Consider the following 6,882-nt stretch of genomic DNA (forward strand, 5'->3'; position numbering starts at 1 on the left):
ATCTGAGATTACAATTTTTTTTTGTGTTAAAATATATAGTTCTTCTGACTTATAAATTTTACTATCTATGACAGAGTGTATTTTACTATCTATGACAGTTAGATACCCAGTATCCCAATGACATAGTCTATGTTCAATTCTTAATTTATAATTAAGTAGAGCTATATTAAAATTAATAATAATACAGGGTTCATGGCACTCAGGGAAAACCTGGAAAACCAGGGAAAAGTTTTTAAAATTTAGAAAATCAGGGAATACCTAGAAAAGTCAGGGAATTTTTCTTGAAAATCTTGAAAATCAGGGAAAACTCAAGGAATATTTTTTATTTTAATATTCAGATTGAAGTAACTTTACAGTATCCAGTTTTTAAATCTTTTTTAATATTAAAAGTTGCTCTATACAGTGGCTTTATAACATTTATAATAAATAGTAGCTATATTAGATAAATGAATTACTATAGTAACTATATGTTTTGGGAACAAGGATTCAGTTGCAAAAGTAATATATCCTTCAACATAAACAGGGAAAACTATATACTTTCCACCGCATGAACTCAGGGAAAAAATATTTAAAAATATAGGAAAAGCAGGGAATTATCAGGGGAAAATGAATTTTCAAAACTGCCATGAACCCTGTAATAATAATTGTATTATTATTATATTGTGGTTTTGTCTTAGTGAAGCTACTGCAATGTTTGCACTTGCTCCACTATGACAAAACCACACATGTAATATGGTAGTAATACTAGTCTAATATTACTACCATATAATATATTTGTGTTTATATATAATAAATAAAAATAGTAAGCAAATCTATTCAAGATTAATAATAAGAAATGTGTATAAGCTACGCAAATCAAAGGTGGGCTTTAATTTGCCACATCCTACCATTATACAGATTCAGGAAAGCAGCTGGTAGAACTATCACTTGGCATTAACTTTGAGTATCTGAATGTAAAGTGAAAAATGTGTTATGCTCTATCAAAGTTAAAGATTTAATATTACTAAACTGTAGCCATTTATCATTATTATTTTTTTCATAACAAACTTTATTTATGAGGTTTGTTTTTAATACCTCTAAACTTAAGTTATTGATAGTTATATATATTTTGATATATGATTACAAATTTATTTAACTAAAATAATATTTGCTATAATTAGGCTGATGTATCAGAAACAAAGGAAATATATTGTTACAGAACTAATCGTAAACATTTTGTTGTCAAAGTTTGAAAAATACCTCTGAGGTTCACCATTCCACCCTCTATACACACACACACACACTCACACACACACACACACACACAAACACAGAGAGAGAGAGAGAGTTTATTATTAGTATATATATATATATATATATATATATATATATATATATATATATATATATATATATATATATATATATATAGTCCAGTATTTTATCAACTCATAATTTATTTTTAAATTAGTAGAAGCAAATTTATATATACTTGCTAAAACTGTTTAAAAGTCTTATGAAAGCATTATAATGATTTTTTTTTATAATATTAGCATAATTGTATACAATGCTACAACTGTTTATAAGTTTTCAAGAAATTATTGTAATGATTTATTGATATTTTTGCAATATTTTAATACAAATTTATTAATACTACCAGTTATTTTAAAATTTTACTTATAAATGGAGACTAAGTCTTTATAAATTGTTATAAAAACTAATTATTGGGAAAAGAACAAGATTATTTAATTTAAAACTCCATAATTATAGTTTTATAATTATGGAGTTCTTATTAGCATATGTTATGTTTTGAAAATTTTTGATTTTTGTAAGGAAGTAGTTTAATAAGTTACACATTGATTAAATTTAACATTTATCTGTACTAAAATGATTAATTACGTCATATTGTTCAAAGGCAATATGACATGATTTCCATCATGTAAAGTGATCTTTCCAAGATCCACAGCCATTTTGAAAATATTTATAAAATAAATGATTTTAACAAAAATTAAAAGAATTGTCTTATTTATTAGAATATATATATATATATATATATATATATATATATATATATATATATATATATATATATATATATATATATATATATATATGTATATATATATATAAACACAAATATATTATATGGTAGTAATATTAGACTAGTATTACTACCATATAATATGTGTGGTTTTGTCATAGTGGAGCAAGTGCAAACATTGCAGTAGCTTCACTAAGACAAAACCACAATATAATAATAATACAATTATTATTACAGGGTTCATGGCAGTTTTGAAAATCCATTTTCCTCTGATAATTCCCTGCTTTTCCTATATTTTTAAATATTTTTTCCCTGAGTTCATGCGGTGGAAAGTATATAGTTTTCCCTGAGTGCCATGAACCCTGTATTATTATTAATTTTAATATAGCTCTACTTAATTATAAATTAAGAATTGAACATAGACTATGTCATTGGGATACTGGGTATCTAACTGTCATAGATAGTAAAATACACTCTGTCATAGATAGTAAAATTTATAAGTCAGAAGAACTATATATTTTAACACAAAAAAAAATTGTAATCTCAGATATGAATACAGTTTCAAATCTAGACACAATTTATCTAACTTAAAACGAAAAAATTATTAAATTTCTACGCTCAGAAAATTAGATAATGTGTTTTTAAGAGTGTAAACAAATCAGCATATTCAAGAATGTTAATTTACTTAGAAAAGCGCAACTTTAAACTTTTTGATATAGTCTTAAGCTTATTTGATTCATTTTCTTATGCAACTGAGATATGCTTATTATGATTTCAGTTTTAGAAAGAGTTTAAAATGTTGATTAATGTGAAAACATGTATAAATAATCAGTCAACTAAAGAAAAAAATTCGTTGCTACGGACCGTAGCCATTATTAAAATTTGACTTTTTTAAAGTTACTACTGCGCTTGCGTATAATAACTTGGCGCTTTTTGGTAAAGTTTGAATGACCGTTAACGGAAGGTGAGTTTTACAAGAAAACTCAAAGCATTTTAAGAAATGCTCCAGCACGCAAGAATGCTGAACTAATAAAAGAATATATATTAAAATATATATTTAAGTTTTAATTAGTTTTTATTGCATTGTACCTTCTATTATATGTGTATTGCATGTTTTTGAAATATATACTTTTCATCTTTACAATATAAAGTACTCATCTGATATTTATTTTAAATAACACTAATTTAGTCCAATTCATTTAATGTCTTTGTTACCTTTTTAAAGGAAATTAGCCGTCTTCAAAATTACTGGTATGAGGTGTCTCGAAGACATCTGATAGGTAGTACTCTTACAGATGACTAATTTGAGATGCCTCAAATACATCTGAATTCAGACGTTTAAGAGGTGTTAACGTAGTAGCCGTCTTTAAGATTACTAATTTGAGGTGTCTTGAGGACATCTATTATGCAGATATCTCAAAGGGGTTAATATTGAGATTTCTTTTAGATGGCATTTAGACACCGGTCTGAGACGTTATTGAGATGTCTATTAGCCATCTTGGTGCCCACTGGGGAAAAGCCACTGAATATCGACAGTTTCTACTATATACTGGATGTGTAGTGTTAAAAAATATTGTTAGTGAGGGTGTTTATACTCACTTCCTTTAAGTATCTATTGCGTGTAACATCTTACTAGATTCAATTCCTTACAACAGAACCTAAGAGATGCATGAATATGCATTAAAACTTCTTATTGATTGTCGTATATTAAAAGCCCTGATCTAAAGACGTCATTTCCCTTTCTTTATGGTTTAACGCTTCAGCGAACCGTATTTATTAATTATGTTTATTCCTTGCGTTTTTAACTTACTTTGTTGTTGTTATTTTAGTGACTTTATATATTTGATTAAAGCCTAATATTTAACATTGTATCTTGTTGCGGGCTCATAACAATTTAATCAAATATATATAAAAATGGATGCCAAAATATTTAAAAAGTTCTTAGTGACGATCCGAGCGAAGGGGATTATATTTACTGGAACAAAATGCTAGCAATTTATTTAGAAAAAGCAGTTATACCAGCAGATAGTAAACTTGAAGTTTTATTTGTTTTATGCGGAGTTTTAAGCCTTTACATAAATTCAAGAATCAACCTCATTCAACGAACCAATAACAATACTTGACCAAAAGTTTCAAAATCAGTCAACGGCTATCATGATGCGTCACAAACTTCGATCGCTTAAACAGGAGGGCGAATCAGTCGAAAACTTTATGTGCAACCTAAAGCAGTTTGCCAGAAAGTGTCTTACACAGTCTCTCAACAATATAAACCTATTAATATGTAGTACTTTTATTGCAGGAATTTACTCACCAACTATTCGACAGCGACTACTAGAATCTACAGAAAATAATCTAGTTTTGCAGCTACGAAAAATCAAGCAATTAACAAACCTTGTTTTTGGTGCGGTGGTAAGTTACACCCAAAAGCAAAATGTCCAGCACGTAACTCTACAAATTGTTGTACGTACCTGTACAAACTGTCAAAGAAAAGGTCACTGGTCAACCGTCTGTCTTTCAAAAACAAAAATAATTACGCTAAAACAGCCGCAATGAACGAAAAATGCACAGACGACGAGGATGAGAGTACACTACTACCTTCGGCCATAGCCGCAATTAACTCACCAAGTAGATTAATTGACGTCACCATAAACAAAAATAAGACTCAAGCATTATTGGATACCGGCTCAGACAAATCATTCATTACTTCCGAACTTCCTATGCAATGGAACCTTGTCTACGACACTCGGTGCACTTCACAGGTGTCACTGGCAGATCACTCCACTCTAAAAGTAAAAGGATTTTTTCGAGGTTCATTACTAATGGTTTGCGAAAAACTAAAAGCACAGTTTCTTGTCGTTGACAATTTGGTGGCGCCTGCAATTATCGGAATGGATGTTCTGTCACAACATTCTTCCGTAATTATCAGCTTTAAAGGAAATAAAGAACCGCTCAAATTTTGTCTTGCTACAAACAGCATGAAATGTAACACATATGCATTAATACCTGGAGTAGATATCAACAAAATTAAGCCTATCTCAACGAAATCACGACGGAACAAAAATATCCTGTTTTTAACTGAAGAAATCAATCGCATGCTCAAACAAAATATTATTCAAGTAAGCCGCAGCCCTTAGCGTGCTTAATGCTTTGTGGTATCTTCAGGGCACAAAAATCGCTTAGTAATAGATTATTCAAATACAATCAACTTACACACGCCATTAGATTCATACCCAACACCACGAATTGACGACATGTTACTTAAAATAGCAACCAATAAAGTTTTTAGTACTATTGACCTCAAATCCGCAAACCATCAGGTAAAAATGCGACCAGAATACTATAAACTAACTGCATTTGAAGCTAATGGTAGACTTTACGAGTTCAAAAGATTACCTTTTGGTTGCACTAATGCTGTGCCAATCTTTCAACGAGTAATGGACGAATTTATCCAGACCTAAGAGCTAGAAAACACCTATGCTTATCTTGACGATTTGATTATTGGGGGAAAAGATGACCATGAGCATGACATAAACCTAAAGAGGTTCCTAAACGCGGCTAAAGATGTCAATATAGAGATAAACATGGAAAAGTGTATTTTCAAAAAAAATCAAATAGAATTTTTAGGCCATGTTATTGAGAACGGTACCATAAAATCCGACCCTAAGAGATACGAAGCCTTAATGAATATGCCAGATTCACGAACTTTACGAGAACTGAATAGAATGATTGGATTTTTTGCATATTACGCCAAATGGATTCAAAACTGCACCGAACTAACTCTGCCACTTATTGAAGCAAGGAAAGATTTTTCATCTCGGGGTCTAACCACACATGCCAAAGTAGCAATCAAAACGCTTAAAAAGAAACTAGTTGAAGGATGCCTGGCCTCCCCTGACTTTAAACTCCCGCTAACTATAGAAACAGATGCTTCCGACAAAGCCCTTGGAAGAACATTACTACAGCGAGGTAGGTCAGAGGCTTTCTTTTCAAGGACACTAACAAATGCCGAAAAGAAGCATGCGATTGTTGAGAAAGAAGCTGCTACTATAGTGGAATGCTGCAGAAGATGGAAACATCTAATCAACTCGGTTCCACTTGTTAACATTGTAACAGACCAAAGATCAATATCACTTATTTTTAATAAACAGGGGTCAACGAAAATCAAAAACGATAAACTTACTCGCTGGCGCTTAGAATTGGCAGACGTCAACTATACAATCTCATATAGACCGGGCCACGAAAATACTGCTGTGACGCCCTTTCCCGATGTTGTTCATTACAAAGTACCTCAAGAACATTACACTATATCCATTCCCAACTATGTCACCCGGGAGTTAAAAGAATGCTACATTATTGCAAAAGGCGAAACTTACCTTACTCGACCACAGAAATTAGGAAACTAACTAAGAACTGTACCACGTGCAACGAAATTAAACCACGTTTCTACAAGCCTCCAACAGGTCGTCTTATTCAGTCAACTAGACCGTGGGAACGTTTATCCATGGACTTTGTTGATCCCCTAGAATCCACTACAGCAAATAAATACATGCTCGTGGTAGTTGACAAATACTCACGATACCCATTTGCGTTTCCGTGTTACGATATAACTGCAGATACTGTTATACGTCATCTCCTCAGCCAGATGATTCTCATTATTTGGTTCATCATCTTCAATACACACAGATGGGGGGACACAATTTGAAAGCGTAAAACTTTAAAAATTCCTTGAAAGAAATGGGGTCATCAAAACCAGAACTACTCCCTATCACCCACAAGGCAATGGGCAATGTGAAAGGACAAACGGTACTATATTAAAAGCAATTAGTCTAGCCCTAAAAACATTAAATCATTTCCCTTTCTTT

The sequence above is a fragment of the Hydra viridissima genome, unplaced genomic scaffold (genome assembly GCF_058129835.1).
Source record: "Hydra viridissima isolate aposymbiotic clone 2 unplaced genomic scaffold, HvirCarnegie_v1 scaffold_17, whole genome shotgun sequence".
Lineage (NCBI taxonomy): Eukaryota > Metazoa > Cnidaria > Hydrozoa > Anthoathecata > Hydridae > Hydra > Hydra viridissima.